Consider the following 15,483-nt stretch of genomic DNA (forward strand, 5'->3'; position numbering starts at 1 on the left):
TAGGAAATTCCAAACCTATTAGGAGTTGTAGAAGGCAAAAGGACCCATTTTCTAAATAGTTTTTGATGCAAGACCACTAAACTTAGTGTCTAGCTGATCTTTCAACTATTCCTTGTAGAATAATTGTCTGTACTATACTTTAACTTCTTTCCTTGGTCTTGTCAACTAGACCAATCATTGTCAAACCTTGTAGACCAGGTCATGAACCTTAGATCCAAATATCAAACTTCGAATTTCATAATAAAACCTTGGTAATGAAGTTTTCTTCACCTTCACTTTTCTCTACTTATCTTCACATTCTACTCTTTGTGCTTCTTGCAGTCATTTGTCATTACTTACATGATAAAGGAAAATGTCCTTCCTTTATACCAAATCCATAAAAAAATTCCTTGAGTTGGCTATTACACCTTCTCAATTAATTATCATAGGACCTCATTAGGAACACATTACACTTAGCAATAATAGTAATCTTTTGCCTTGTAACTTGAATAACTTTTCGTGTGTATAACATTATGATGAATGAGCTTAGCTATATTGTCTATAGAATGTCTTCTTTACATCTTTAACTTTGGCTTCTTAGAATAACAAATATGTTAACAGATATAACAAGTTTACTAGAACATGCTTCTTTAAACTCTATCTCAGAATAGTCTTCACCAAAACTTGCATAACTTCTTCTAGACTTAATATCTTATGATTTTGAGGTTAGCTGCATACAATAGACACTTGTTATTATCTCCCTTTAATCTTACTTAGTAAAAATGCTCAACTAGCTATCCATACCAACTTGATCTTTACCATTGTTCTTCTATCAAATACCACAGAAAACTCCTATGTTGACATCAATGACAAACGTAGTCATGAATGTAACATATCAGCATGATAACAATCTAAACATGTTTCTATAATACTCACCCATTAAATTATCATCAACATTCATGCTTCCAAGAAAATATGACCTTGATTAAAGAATTTCAATAACCCTATTAGGACTTTGGAGTGAGCCTTGTTAGAGGACTTTAGAACATTCCATTAGAATGTCATCTTGTTAAAGGATTTTCTCATGATTGCGAGATTAACCTTAATCCAAAGGATTTATCCAGATTGATACAATTGTTAGAAAGTAATAGTAGGACTTGATCTGATAACAAAACAACTCACTTGTAGAATACAAATCTCTTACTCATCTCTCCTTATTGCTTGGCATTCATTCCCCTTTGTCTCTGATAGCTTGTTCACCTTCAAGCCTTCACCACCTTAAGCCTTCATGCTTAGTATGCCAATTACAGGTTCATTCCTTATGCGCTCAAATGAAGCAACACCTCAAGACTACTTATCTATCTCTAGTTCACACTATGCCACTTTGCTTCTAGCTTGGTATCTTATTATATAGTGTATTTCAATATTTTTTTGCTTAACCACAATCATCCATTTTAGGGTTTGGTCAAAATCATCAATTCTACCCTCATTTTCATTTTGTTCCCTCTATAAAATTCCCTTACAATCCTCTTCAAATTCATCTTCAAATGGTTTATTATGAATTTGTGCCACTAGTTCATCATACTTATCTTCAACACACTTCACACAATTTGAGAAATCAACTTTGTCGACTTAGATTAGTCAAATCTTTGATCAAACTCTTTTTACTATCACTTAGCAATAACATGCTATTTGTTCGACAATAATTATTTTCTGATGCTTGGTCAATACTAGATTTCTTGGCATGAACTAAATCTTCTCTTGCTTGGTCATTACTAACATTCTTTTGATACTTGAAATATACTAAGTTTTAATTAGCTTGACACATACTAAACTTCCTATGCTCCACTCATACTAAATTTCACTTTGCTTAGCCACAACCAACTTTCTTCTTGTCTTGAACTAACTTTCTCATCTTTAGCTATTTACTTTGTCATGCTTGGCAAACACATTTCTTTGCTTAGTCGTCTTATTGTCTTTGCTCAAGTATCCTTTCATTGTAGCCTTAAGTAGATAAATAATCAACTATGTCATCAAAGTCTTACTTGATCTTAGTGCTCCTTTTATACACCGTATCACTCAACCTTTCTCTAAGTACTCTTTTTATCCTTTCTTTTCAAATCCTCCTCATCAATCAATCAAATGATAGTATTTAGACCAAATTAGCAATTTTCCTACTAGTAAGTAGCAAATTTGATATCAGTGAACAAATAATGATTGTTCCATGATAGGTTTCACTAATCTCCTTCATTTCTAAACTTCAACAATATTCTTCATTTCAACAATCTCCCTCTTTAACATTGATGAAAAACCAATACCAACAACAATACCAAAAATAAACTTAATAGCTTGTATTGAAATCTCTCCCTCTATCAGTATCTATATTTCAGTCTACATTGTCTCTTCTTCTTTAGATATTCAATGTAAACTCTTGTACAATCTTTGTCTTTTAGCTTGACAAAAATATTTCTCCCTTATTGGTAATCATTTATTCTCCCTAATTTTTGAATGCTATATTCTCCCTACTTTCTCTCTAATTTCTCCCTCTTTAAAAACAATGCCAAAGACTTGTCATCTTTACATCTAAGTATCAACAATTCAGGTTCTTCCTCTGTCACCTTGCATGTGACTATAAATCTTTAGTTTCAACTCCTTCTTTACTATAGGTAGTTCCCAAAGTAAGATCCACTGCATCAAGTGTAAAATATGCCATTCAACTCATTTGATGTAGGGAGCTACTCTTTCTTCTTTAGTAGCTTTCGATAGCTTACCTCTAAGATATTCATGTGCATCCTTAAGTAAAGCCTTTGCAGATATATCAACTATTTGTTCCTTTGGATTCACATATTCCATCCTCACTTCTTTGTCTTGAACCAATTCTCTCAAGCTATGATACTTGATTGCAACGTGCTTTGTATTTGTATGCATCATAGGGTTCATAGATATGTTTATAGCTATATTTTCATAGTACATTACCTCAGGTTCAATGATTTCTTCCTTCATTCCTTTGAGTGACTGCTTGATCCATACCACATTTATGTAGTTTCACTACAACAATCACATATTCATCTTCAATAGTAGATTGTGAAATACAATTCCATTTCTTGCTAGTCTAGGTAACCAATCTTTTTCCTAAGAAAAATACTCCACCACTTGTAATTTTTCTATCATCAATGTTTCTTTCCCAATTAGCATTTATATATTCTCTCAATTTAAACTTTTCATTCTTCTTGTAGTATATACCATAGTCTTCTATACCTTTTAAGTATCTCATACTGATTTTAACAATGATTAAGTGATGCTCTTTAGGATCTATAGAAAATATTTTAACAATCCCAATAGATAGTACAATATCAGGTCTTCTATAAACTACATATTACAATTTCCCAATCATAGACCTATACAATGTTTGATTTGCTTTAGTAGAATCACACATTTTGGATAGTTTGTGTCCTATCACCATCAGAGTACTAACTAGTCTTGAATCCTCCATACAAAAAGTCTTCAAGATTTACTTTACATACTTGGAATAAGTAATGTAAATATCATATTTCATATGATAAACTTGTAATCCAACAAAGACCTTTATTTCTCCAAACATAGACATCTAAAATTCTTTCATGATTTCATTTGCAAATTTCTTACACAATGCATTTTGTCCTCTAAATATGATATCGTCAACAAATATTTTAGGTAGAAAAATTCCTTTACCTCTTTCTATCTTCAAATATAGATTCCTATTATCATTAGTCTTCTCAAAATGAATCTTTGCAAGATAATTATGCAATATTTCATACTATGCTTTGGGAGCTTGCTTTAAAACATATAAAGCTTTATGAAATCTAGACACCATGTCATTATTGTGTGGATCAAAAAATCCTTTAGGTTGTTCAATGTAAACCTCCTCTTCTAGTATACCATTTAAAAATGTTGACTTAACATCCATTTGATAAACTTTGAATCATTTACAAGGAGAATAGGAAAACAAAGTTTGTACTCTTTCCAATCTTGTAGTTGGGGAAAATGTCTCTCCATTGTAAATTCCATCTTCTTGTGCATAACCTTTGTAGACTAACCTTTCCTTATTCCTTGTTACTTCACCATTCTCATCCAATTTCTTTCTATACATCCACTTAGCTCCAATAGCATTCTTGTTCTCTAGTCTTGGTACACGTGTCCATGTTTTGTTCTTCTTAATTTGACCATTTTCTTCTCTCATGGCATGACTCTGGTATACATTCTCTAATGCATCCTTCACTAATTTAGGTCCATGTATGATTAAAAAACATGTTTCATTCCTTAATTTATTCCTTGTCATTGGTCCATCCTCTTTTTCTCCAATGATTTTTTTAATAGGATGATGTCTTCTGACATATTTTGATAATCTTGTCTCTATTCTTCTTTCTTTAGCAATAGGTCATTCATGAAGTTCAATCTCAAGTTCACTTTGTACTTCTCTATCATGTAACTTGGCATTTCTTTCCTGTAAACTGATCTTAGCATTAGAATCTATATCAACTTATGGTTGTAACTTGGATCTTGAATGCATTGTATGTGACTCAACATTCAGTAATTCTTGTTGATTAGCAACTACAATATCATCAACATTAGTAGACATTCCTTCATATTAGTACATAAAGGCCTTTTAACTCATAGGCTCCTTCTTTTGATCAATTTGATGTATTTCTATACATTCATCAAATTTTACCTTTGTACTTTCCACAACTTTGTTAGTGTTAGTATTTAAACACTTGTTGTTAAAGTAAATAATTAATAATTAATTATTTATTATTTTACTTAAGCTTACTCAGGTTAATGCATGTAGTTAATAGTTGTAGTGATGAGTTGTTGACAACATAGGAGTTTGTTCCCTTCTAGCATGTTCCACCTTTTTGTGGAAGAGTTCTTAGTTGTCAATCTTATATTCTACCACTTTCTAGCTTGTTCTGCAATCTTCCTTGAGGCCTTTATATTCAGTCTCTCTCTCATTATAAATTCATTCATTCAGATAGCAATTTCATTTTTCCTATTGTGAAATATTTTCTCTTGCATTGTTTGCTTCAAGCTCTTGCTCCTTTGGTTTCTCTTTAGCAATCAATTTGCATGTAGGTGATCTTGGCACACTGTGGAGTTGGATTTTATCAACTCCTACATGGTATTAGAGCCTCCCTGCTGCTTCTTGGCTGAAGGATTTTTGAAGCCATGATTCAGAGACACAAACCCTAGTTAGTTTGTGATTTTTTCTTCAATTGAGAGGAAGAGCATTTTTTTAGTATTTGGAGAAAAAGGAGAAAGATGGTTTGACATAATAGATCTAACATTTTTTGGGCTTTTTTCTTTATTTTTTGGAGGTGTGACGGCAGTGATTTAGAAAAAAATAACTGCAGAGGTGATTTTCAAACAATGATATCTCCCTGATATAGACTTGTTTTTTCGAGCAATTTTTTTTTATTTTGGGGTAGAATTTTGTGATCTACACATTGGTGTAGGAAGTTTGACATCTTTCTTCCTCAATTTTTCTACAACTCAAAAATCCCATTTTTTGCACATTCAAAGGCTTCATTCGGGCTCATATGGACACATATTTCAATGCTACTTTAAAAAAAGGTGCATGATTTATTTTCTACTTTCCAGATCTAGAATTATTTTGGAGTAATATTGAGGTCCTATTTTTGGTGTTGAAGTAGAGGCTTCAGTTTCCTCCCTCTTTGCATTCGAAATCCAGGTTCTTTTTTTTCAATTTTTCTTGCTTTCCATAGTTGTTCTTTCATGGTATTTGAGGGTTATCATTATGTATTGTGGGGGGGGGGGGGCATTTTCTTTTCTATAATTTAATTCAAAATAAGACCCTTCTACTTACATCTTCTTCTCTTAATGGCAGATCCATCTATGACTCGTCTCATGCCACACAACCATCACACCTAGAAGGCACAAATGACTAGGCTTCTCATGTCAAGGGGCTTATGGTCATGTCTTGATGAGAATCAACCTATTCTTACATGCCCTTTTGAGGTTATTCAACATAGGAATAAAATGTATGAGGCCATGGGATCAATTGCAATGAATATTTTAGATAGTTTTCCATTTTACTTGGATGGTTTAACCACTCCACAGGCTTATTGGCTCAAAATTTAGACTTTGTTTGGCATAGTGAATGAGTTTTGGGCACTTCAACTTGATGTAGAGTTGACTTCTTTGACACCTAATAGCTTTCCCACCATTGAGGAATTCTTGATGAAATTCAAATTTTTGCATACACTTTTACAGAGATGTGGGAAAACCAAGACAGATGATGAGTGTATCTTCTTGATACTCTAAAAGTTGAGGGGATAGTATCAGATGTTCTCTTCTACTTTCTACTCCACTATGGATGCCTTGGGTGACAGACACAAGATTCCTTCATTTGAGATATTTTGTGATCATTTACCTCATGAATAATCCAAGATGAATTAGATGAATTTACTTTTAGGTTCATAGTCGTAGGCATTGCTTGTCAAGGATACATAGGAGTAGAAGTCAAAGAAAATATCAAATACCTCTTCTAGTGGTTCATCATCTTCTAAGAAGAAGGAGGAAAAGAAGATCGAGACTCCAACCTATTCCTATTGTTAGAAAGGATCTCATGATGAGGCACATTGTTTTCAGAAGAGATTTGCTGGCTTTGAGAAAAAATTTGCAGATTTGCAAGCTCTTCTTCAGAAGAACACCATTTCTTCTCCATCCTCTTCTACCTCATAGGGGTCTACCTTTCAATCTTCTTCTACATCTTCACCATCTACATTGGATCTTGGAAAGGGTCATGCATTATAGGCTTCCATTGCATCTCCTTCACAGGTTCCTTGGATACTGGATTTAGGTGCGTCTCACCATAAAACATCTTCTCAAGGTGTCTTCTCTACTCTTGAGGCTTCTCCTATTCCTCATATTCTTATGGGGAATAAAACTACCCTATCATTCTGTGAAAAAGGTTCAGTTCACATCTAGGATGGCATATTCAATATGTACTATATGTTCCATCTGTGTTTTCCAACCTTCTCTCAATTTCTCAAATTACACACAGTGGATCAGGGAAGACAATTGAGTTCACTACTGATTCAATATTCATTCAGGATTGTGTAATAGGTGGTCTTATTTCTATAGGGGTAGTTGATCCTTCCACTAATCTTTACAGCTTCTCACACTTTGGTCCACCATCTCTATTGTTGGAGCACACTACTTCTCTTTCATAGGAGGATCATGTGGTGCAGTCAGGATACTTGAACCTTTGTATTGTTCCTAAGATCCCTATTTTGATTGCCACACCACATCTAGTTGAGGAATTTTTTCTTCAACAAGATTCTTCTTCTTCTTCTTTTTCTCTACCTGATCCTCTAACTCTATTCATCATGCCTCCAGGTGCACCTGTTGTAGATACTACAGTGGACATTCATGACAATGTCATCACACCTACCTTGGGGATTGCATTTCTGGATCCTCATACTTTCTCCTTTGAGCATCATATAGGCCTTCTAGTTTTCACTCTCATTTTGGGGTTCCCTTGTTTTTTCCCCTTATTTACTCCATATTGGAGTTTCATTGGTTCAATTCTTTCTCTGGGGGCTCCCTCATTCTGGGGGGACTTTGGCATCTTTTCTATCTCTCATGGGGGGTTTGGTTGTACTTATGGTTTTGAGACAGTCTCTTAAAACATTTCTAATGGAAGTTGGCCTTCCTTCCTTTCTTCCTCCATTTTTTCAGCATGTTTGTACTTACCTCTTTTTAGGGGAGGTTTTTTCCCATGAGGTTTTCCCTCTTTCCCCATTTTCAAAGGTTGCACTTCTTTGCATTGTACATGGGTACCTAACATGGCCTTGTTGTCAAGACCCATTCTACATTTCATCTTAGTTTTTGTGAGCTTAAGGCATTCCCCTAAGTTGCACTTAAGAGTGGGTGTTAGAGTAAATAATTAATAATTAATTATTTATTCTTTTACTTAAGCTTACTTAGGTCAATGCATGTAGTTAATAGTTTTAGTGATGAGTTGTTGACAACACAGGAGCTTGTTCCCTTCTAGCATGTTCCACCTTTTTATGGAAGAGTGCTTAGTTGTCAACCTTATCTTCTACCACTTTCTAGCTTGTTCTACAAGCTTCCTTAAGGCCGTTATATTCAGTCTCTCTCTCTCTCATTGTAAATTCATTCATTCACATAGCAATTTCATTTTTCCTATTGTGAAATATTTTCTCTTGCATTTTTTGCTTCAAGCTCTTATTCCTTTGGTTTCTCTTCAGCAAGCTATTTGCATGTAGGTGATCTTGGCACACTGTGGAGTTGGCCCACCTTCTCAGTTGCTTGTCATCTCACCCCATTTGCATTAATGGGGGCTTATTCTGTTGCTCTAATGCATCCTTGGTTTGATGGTTTGATAGTGTGAGCTATGTATTCAGTGGTTGATCCTATATACAAGGTGATTGTAGTGGTTAGCTAACTACGATTTTGGTGAGATGGATCATCTACCATATAGACACACTCAATTCATGCCTTTTTCTTCCATGGAGGTTCTTTAGATCAATAGTTTCTTTCTAATGGTAGATTTTGTGGCTTCTTCATGCTTTAGTGATGCTCTTCATGATCACTCTTTGTTCTTATTTTATGGGACATTCCTCTAGTTGGAGGCTTCTTCAGTCCTTTACTAGGTTCTTACCTCTTTTTGAGGGATGGTTTTTCCCACGTGGTTTTCTCTCTTTCCCCATTTTTAGAGGTTGCATTTCTTGCATTGTACATGGGTACCAAACATGGGTTCATTGCTGGGACACAATCTGCATTTCATCTTAGTTTTGTGACTTAAGGCATTCCCCTAAGTTGCACTTAAGGGGGGGTGTTAGATTAATTAATTAATAATTATTTATTTATTCTATTTACTTAAGTTTACTTAGGTTAATACATTCATTTAATGGTTGTAGTGATGAGTTGCTGACAATGTGGGAGTTTGTTCCCTTCTAGCATGTTCCACCTTTTTGTGGAAGAGTGCTTGGTTGTCAACCTTATGTTCTACCTCTTTCTAGCTTGTTCTACAAACTTCCATGAGGCCTTTATATTTGGGCTCTCACATTGTATATCATAACACAACTCATTTTCATTGTAAATACATTTTCATTGTTTTGCAATATATTCTCTCTCTCAAGTCCATTTAGGGATTTTCCAAGATCCACCTCTTCCTTCCTTGGTTTTTGTTCGATAGGTTATTTGCGTACAGGTGATCTTGGTGAGCTGTGGAGTTGGATTTCATCAACTCCTACACTTATAAGCTTTGCTACTTGTGGAATAAATTAGGAATATACCTTCTTCACTTTTAGCATCAAGTTTACCATTTTTGTTGTCCTTAAGAATGTAACATTTTCTTCCAAATACTTTAAAATATTTGACATTATGTGAGTGTCCATACCATAATTCATAAGGTGTGAAATTTTTACATTTCTTGACTTGTACTTAGTTCAAGGTATAGATAGCTATACTAAAAACTTCTCTCCAATATTTAAAAGTAATATTCTTCTCCATAATCAATGTTCTAACACAATCCATTTTAGATCTGTTCCTCCTTTCATCTATCCCATTTTGTGGAGGGGTCATAGGTGTAGAAGTTTGTGTTTTGATTCCTCTGCCATTGTGAAATTTATTTAATTCATTTGATGTAAACTCTCCACCTCTGTCAGATCTCAAACATTTCAAGATTTTACCTATTTCATTTTCAACTTTTTCTAGACACCACTTAAACATTTGAAAAACATCATATTTCTCTCTCAAAAGCATCACTATCATCATTCTATAGTAATCATCAACAAATAAAATAAAATACTTGTCAGCTTTGTAAGTTTACACATCAATTAGTCCACATATATTAGTATAAACTATTTCCATAATTTCTTTTGAAGTATGAGTCTTAGTCTTAAAGCTAGACTTTCTCATCTTGCCTAACTATCATTGTTTGCAAATCACATTATCAAGTTTCTTCAGTTTTGGAAAACCTTTGACTCTTTTCATCTTATGAATGCTAACCAAGTTGTCAAAATTTACATGACATAATATTTTGTGCCATGGCCATACATCATCAAATTGTACAATAAGGCATGTAGCTTTACTCATGTCAAGATAAAACATATTACCTCTAGTCTGATCTCCACTTCCAATGAGTTCTCCATCAACATCATAAATCTTAGTCTGCTTGTGTTCAAATTCAACTTTGTATCTTGAACTATTCAATTGTGACATACTCAAAAGATTAAAGTTAAGTCCTTTCACATAGTAAGAATTGCCACACATGATCTTGTTTGTCAATCTTATTTATCCTTTAGCTTTCACTAGATAGGGTGCATCATTACCAAACTTAACACTATTTCCATTGTAATTTTTAAGCGTAATGAATTTACTTTTTTCACTAGTCATGTGATGAGAACATTCACTGCCAATGATCCATATTTTACTTTTGGTTACATAAGATATTAATGTAGTGCCTCATCTTCATCTGAACCAACTTTCATAGCAACATAGACAACTTCATCATCTTGATCATCTTATTCATCATTGGATTAATGTAACAAACTTTCTTTGCCTTGTCTTTACAACCTTGTTTACTCTCATCTTTTCTACTTCTAGATTTTTCTTTATTTCTATTATTTTTCTTCTTAGGACACCTTGCTCCAATATTACTAACTTCATTATAATTAAAACATATGATGGGTAACTTACCTCTATATTTTCAGGGCTTAGTCAGGTGTTTTGGTTAGTTTTTTAAAGTTAACCTAGAGGCCTCCCTGTCAAAAAATTATAGTTTATTAAAATAATGAAAAATAAGTTTTAAGTGTTTAGATAGTGATCAATTTGAATCCAATCAATGAAGTGAAATTAATTGATAATTTTAAAGGGTCAAGTGTTTCAGTTTGAAATCTTTTTTTATAGCTAGACCCACTTTGGTGCTTGACCAACTTCAACATATTGACAAGAAATTATTGATTGGAGCTATTAAAAAGATATTACAATTATTATAAACATTAAATTTTTGGTGTGTGGATATGATCATTAGAAATCAAATAGATATGTATCACTTTACAACTCAAAATTTATAAGAGGAATTGAAACTTGTGGAGAGACACATTTCTTAGACCTCAAATGTGGTTTATTTTTTTTGGAAATCTGATGGAGGATGGGCTATTGTCCTTGCTATGATATAGCAACACATGCAGAGTATTTGAGAGAAAAATATTCAAACAAAAGTGGCATCTTTAAAAATGAGAAAAAGCAACAGCTTACTGATCTTGAGTAGGGTTTACTATTAATTAAAGGGATTTCCCTTGGCCATGGTTTCCCTAGTTAAAAAGTAATGGTGTTATGGGCAAAAGTTTGAAGAATACTAATTCAGCCCCCCACCTCTCAGTATTATTTATTTCTAACAATTGGTATCAGAGTGCAGTTTCTTTGAAAAGGCTTAAAAGGTTAAGTAAGATCCTAGTGAATATGGAAGAGTTGAAGAAGAATCTTGAAGAAGCTCTTGAACATATTGACCTACTTACTGAAGAGAGAGATAACTTAAAAGATAGATAAAAAGATGCAAAGTTTACATTTGAAAATTGAAAAATGAAATTGATGATATAAAACCTAGAAAGGAACCTTTTGTGTAGATATGTGTTAATGATGATACAAAAAATCTCAAGAAAGAGAGGAGATATTGAAACATGAGTTGAAAATTGTTGAACTAAAGTTGAGTCTTAATACTAATAGCAATAAGAGTGAACCTAATCTAAAATCAATGAATGTAGACCTTACATCCCAATTAAGTCAAGTGAAATTTGAATTATATTCTATTAAGATAGAGCAAACCTAGTTGGAAAAATACAACATCATTATGAAAGGAGAATTGACACAAGAAAAACAACAGTTAGTGAAACTTTACAAAAGTTCTAAGAAAATTGATGAATAGATATTTCATTAAAGACCTTCTTATGAAAAGATAGGCCTTGGTTATCTTCTTGGAGAGAAGTCACCAAAGAAAGATGAGATTAGGATAGAACCAAATTCTATATTAGAAATCCCTAAAGAAAAGTTCAAGTGGTCAAATGAAGTTGAGAAAACTGAATTGATAGAGAAATTTGATGAACTTAGAACAATAGAGCAAGTTGAAGAACCTAAGCAAGATGACTCATCCAAAGAGTTAAGACATGAATTCAAAGGTAGATGCTATATACATAATAAAGTTGGACATATGAAGAGAGATTGCACAGGTAAGTCTTTTAAATCTATTACTAATTTCTATTGTTATAATTGTCATGGCTATGGACATAAGGTAGTAGAATGTAAGAAAAATAAGTTTGTTGATGATAATAAGAATAGTAGAATGTTTAGGAATACTAAACCTATAGATAATGGAAGAAGTAGATCTAGTAATGGAAAAAAACCTAGTGGTGAGAAAAAGCAATTTATTTGTTACAAATGTAACAATCCTAGACATATTGCAAGGAATTAGAGAGCACTTGAAAGTCAAAATGGTAACAATTAGAGGAGAAATGCATGTGTATATCAGCTAGGCAATAAATTTGGACACACAAAAAGATTCTATAGAATGGATAGAGGGAACTTTAACATGAACCCTAAGCATAGAAGGAAAAATAACAAGAATGATAGAAGGAATGAAAATGTAGGCAACAACAGTTAGAAAGAAGTAGTCAAGGAATTAAAAGAAGAATTTGTAAAGGCTTGTAATCTAGAGAGTTCACATATAGTATTGTAAGAGAAATTATTTGATGCACATGATGGAAAGTTGAAGTCATAGATTGTTTGTGGCTCAACCTGTTTGAATTAAGCTATTGTAGAAGAAATAATGCATCAATGGTTAGAACTAATGTTAGAGAGTGAGTTAGAGATTGCATACTTAATTGAAGGTAGATTAAATAGAGAGAAACATATGGTTCAGTGCACAAGTCTTGATGTGATAGCAATAAGAAAGAATTGTAAGATCAAGGTCAGTAGTAAATAGAGACAATACACTGAGTTTGTGGTAGATACACATTTATTACTTAGTATGATTTGGAATGATTTAAGGATCACTAACAAGATTTCATGTACCATTTTTTCATGCAAAGTGTCTTGAGTAAATTGAAAGGAGATTTGACAACAATTGAAGTGTGAAGAAAGTTTGTGAAGAAAAAAGTTGTAAAATCCCTAAAATCACAAATTTGAGGTATTTTACAAAGTATTGGATCTAGTTTCTTGAAGTATTTATAGTCATAAGGGAATGGCTAGTCAAAGAGTGCTTGCTGTTAGTGATAGACCAAGGTATGAGTTCAATAAATACTAATTTTTTTCTTTATTAGATGATCCTTTACGTGCATTTTTGCAAGTTCTAGAAAATGTGTTACATGTAGAAGATATAACGAGTTATATACATTGAAAAAATGAGAGTATAGGTGATGAGGAGATTCACAAGGACTTAGGAGTCATGTGTGATAATGACTTATCCCTAAAGTCTGAGTATGTACACCTTGAAAATTTGAATTTGGTGAAGTATATGTTCTACATAGAATTTGACAATCACGAGTGGACCCAAATTATATTGAGCAGAGTATATGATGATATGTTATGGTTAGGTGATTCACAAACTATTATTAACAATGACCCAATCCACAAGGTCATAGGAATTAGCAATGAAGGTTGTAATCCTATTAATGAGAAATGTGTTAGAAAAATAGTGGAGACAAACCTAAAAACCAAGTTTAATGGAAGGAATATGAGGGTTGATCCTATTCAAGATAAAGGAGTCAAATTGTTGACAAAAATATTAGGGTACAAGTTGAATGGTGGATTAAGGGTAAACTTTGTACTAGTTGGATTCCTTCATACAACATATGTGATGGTAATTGAAAGGAGAAAAGTAAATTTGTGTGACATTTTCAGAGTGTAGCTACTAGACAATATTGCAAAGATAAAGAAAACAAAGAGCACAATATTTAGATTTGATTCCCTATTGACTCATTTGTTCTTTTATGTTAAAAAGAAGTTTCCTAGTGTAATTTAATGGGATAGCAGTGAGTGTACAATGAATATTGTAATTCAAAGCTACAGATCTAAACCTAAGAATGTTAAAGACATTGATATTAATAAGATGATGAAGAAATTTTAGTCTATGATGAAATTGAGGTATAGGATACCTCCCTCTATGGTAGAGAAGTACAAGGACGATTTATGCTTCATGGTGGAAATTGATAAAACATGCATGGAAGAAGTGATACCTAAAGTCAAATTTATTGAGCTTATGGGCTATGAGATGAGAATAGAACTAATTAAAGGGTATTCATAGATCCTACTTGAGTCTGAGTAGGATACAGAATGTCCTAGATGGGGGACATATGATGAAAGATTAAGCATTATAGAGTCTGTGCTCCACAATGAGGAGAGAAAGAAGAAAGTAGAGAAGTAGATAGATCCCATACTCAAGGAATCTAGCATGTTAAGAAAATATTTCAATGAGCTAAAGGAAATTGTGCTAGAGATGGAGGCCATTGGGTAGCCCAAATTGTTAGCAACAACACCTATTGTAGTAGCAAGACCTTCAAAAGGAGTAACAGTGGTACAACCATGTGTGAAAGCTCCCATTATAACATATGCATCAGTTCTATAAGTGTAACCTATAAGATCAAGCTATGAGAAAATAAGAATGTAGTCAGAGGCGGAAGAACCTACCATGAAAAGGAAGAGAAGGAGATTGGTGAAGGTTAAGCAAGAACTTGCACCTCAAGAAAAGAAAAGAGTAAAGTAGATCAGTAGTTAGCCTAATAAAAGGAGGAAAACCATGCAAGTGAGTAGTTTTGAAAGCTTTTATGATGATGATAAAGATAAATCTATTGAGAAAGATGCATAGGAAGCCAAGATAGCCATAGGCAAGAAGGCATGAAAACCAAAGGTAGAGAATCTAAACATGCAAATTATAAATGATGAAAATTTTGTTCAATTGAATAAATTTGATAGCATGTATAGTAGTATGGATATGAGGAAATTAGAGAATGCTATAATAAGAAATATGATTATGAGGAATAAGATTTTTGATAGCATTCATAATAAGATTCTTGAAGACTTATACAATAGGTTGATCACTAGGAAGAGAAGACTAGTAGAAGAAGATTTGAATATGAGGGTCACATCCATAATTAAGTTATGTAATGTTGGATTAAAAGAGGAATCTAAGAAAATTTTGAAGGGTATTGAACCTTTTTTGAGGAACAAAAGAAGAGAAATTCTTCTGATGGGAGGCAATTATGAGGAGGTATGGCAACAAACAAAGGAGGCTATAGTGAAATATATGTCCTTGGTACCTAAGGAGAGTGTGCAAGAAAAGGTGGATAGTCTAGTATATGTATAGTTAAATACACCTTCCAATGAAGAGGAAGAGGCAAAAGGGATACAAAAAACACTATCTCCACCTCACATTGTTATGGGTATTGTATTCATGCAAATGGATAGTACACACATAACTATGGA

Source organism: Cupressus sempervirens, chromosome 9 (assembly GCF_028749045.1).
Source record: "Cupressus sempervirens isolate cs-2001-9-10 chromosome 9, ASM2874904v1, whole genome shotgun sequence".
Lineage (NCBI taxonomy): Eukaryota > Viridiplantae > Streptophyta > Pinopsida > Cupressales > Cupressaceae > Cupressus > Cupressus sempervirens.